This window comes from Delphinus delphis, chromosome X (assembly GCF_949987515.2).
Source record: "Delphinus delphis chromosome X, mDelDel1.2, whole genome shotgun sequence".
NCBI classification, from domain to species: Eukaryota; Metazoa; Chordata; class Mammalia; order Artiodactyla; family Delphinidae; genus Delphinus; species Delphinus delphis.
The window spans coordinates 77,062,314-77,064,386 of record NC_082704.1 but is presented as its reverse complement, the minus strand read 5'-3'; the positions used below and the strand labels follow the sequence as shown (position 1 = coordinate 77,064,386).

Genomic DNA, 2,073 nt, shown 5'->3' with positions numbered 1-2,073 from the left:
CAAAAATCTATAATAGATACACACACAGAAAAGAAAAGAGAATCCAAATATAACACTAAAGATAGTCATCAAACCACAAGAGAAGAAAACAAAAGAAGAAAGAAATTAAAAAGACATACAAAACAACCCCCAAACAATTAACAAAATGGCAATAAGAACATACATATGAATAATTACTTTAAAAGTAAATAGACTAAATGCTCCAATCAGAAGACATAGAGTGGCTGAATGGATACAAAAACAAGACTCATATATATGCTGCCTATAAGAGATGCACTTCACATCTAAAGACTCACACACAGACTGAAAGAAAGGGGATGTTAATAGGTGTTCCATGCAAATAGAAATCAAAAGAAAGCCAGGGAAGCAATACTTATATCAGACAAAACGGACTTTGAAATAAAGACTGTTATGAGAGAAATAAACACATCATATAATAATCAAGGAACCAATCCAATAGAAGATATAAATATTATAAATATGTATGCACCCAAAATAGGAGCACCTAAATACATAAAGCAGATACTAACAGACATAAAGGGAAAAGTAGAAAGTAACAAAATAAGAGTGAGGGTTATAACACACCACTTACATCAGTAGAGAGTTCATCCAGACAGAATATAAATGAGGAAACAGTGGCCTTAAATCACACATTAGATTATGAGGACTTAAAAGGTATATGTAGAAAGCATCCAAAAGCAACATCCAAAAGCAACAGAATGAATGCACATTCTTTTCTGGTATACATGGAACATTCTCCAGAATAGTTCATATGTCAGGCCACAAAACAAGCCTCGGTAAATTTAAGAAAATTGAAATCATATCAAGGATCTTTTCAATCTGCAATGCTATGAGACTAGAAATCAACTATAAGAAAAAACTGCAAAAACAATGTGGAGGTTAAACAATATGCTACTAAATAACCAATGGATCACTGGAGAAATCAAAGAGGAAAAAAATACCTGGAGACAAGTGAAAATGAAAACACAAAAATCTAAAATCTATGGGAGGCAGCAAAAGTAGTTCTAAGAGGGAAGTTTGGAGTGTTGCAAGCTTATCACAGGAAACAAGAAAAATCCAAAATGAACAACATAGCCTTATAACCAAAGAAACTAGATAAAGAAAAACAAACAAAACCCAAAAGTAGCAGAAGTAAAAAATCATAAAGTTCAGGACAGAAATAAATGGAGACTTAAGAAAAAAAATTTAAAAATTAATGAAACTAAGAGCTGGATCTATGAAAAGATTAAAAAAAATTATATACATTTAGCCAAACCTACCAAGAAAAAAGGGCTCAAATCAATAAAATCAGAAATGAAAGAAGAGAAGTTACAACTGACACCACAGAAATACAAAGGGTTTTAAGAGACTACTATAAACAACTATATGGCAATAAAATGGACAAACTATACTTACCAGGCAGGGGAGATACCATGGTTATGAAGGTGGTTTTCCCAGGGTGAGGTTCATCCATTGCATTCCAGATGTGCTGATCCCTGAGATTTCCCCAAATGGAGAAAACTCAGCTGCATAGTATGTGGTAGTGGGGGACTGCATTCATGCTTTCTCATGTTTTTGTGTGTGTTTTAATGGTAGATATCTTTCAAAACCGTTTTCTAAGGGTCCAGTGGCTCATCTTTAATATTGAAGACTTCATCATCCATTTAAGTGTATGTGGGTGGTAGTGAATATATTACAGGGACATAGAGAAATAAAGATTTTAAAAATAGTACAAAAAATGTTTTTAAATGGACAACCTAGAAGAAAAGGACAAATTCCTAGAATTATAAAATCTCCCAAGACTGAACCAAAAAGAAATAGAAATTATTAACAGGCCAAATACCAGTAACAATATTGAATACATAATTTAAAAAACATCTAATAAGCATACATCCAAACCAGATGGCTTCACAGGGGAATTCTAACAAATATTTAGAGAAAAATTAACACCTTATACTTCTCAAACTGTTCCAAAAAATTGCAGAGGAAGAAAGGTTTCAGAACTGATTCTAGGAGACCCAGATCAACCTGATACAAAAATCCAGACAAAGATATCATAAAAAAAGACAATTA

General features: G+C 32.5%; 1 non-coding gene across 1 annotated transcript; it reads left to right on the top strand.

The window, feature by feature from the left end:
- The first annotated feature begins 1,408 nt into the window (after window positions 1-1,408).
- On the top strand, window positions 1,409-1,572 carry LOC132419118 (U1 spliceosomal RNA). Its single transcript, XR_009518126.1, has one exon. It is a non-coding gene; the product is annotated as a U1 spliceosomal RNA (small nuclear RNA).
- Window positions 1,573-2,073: the final 501 nt, after the last annotated feature.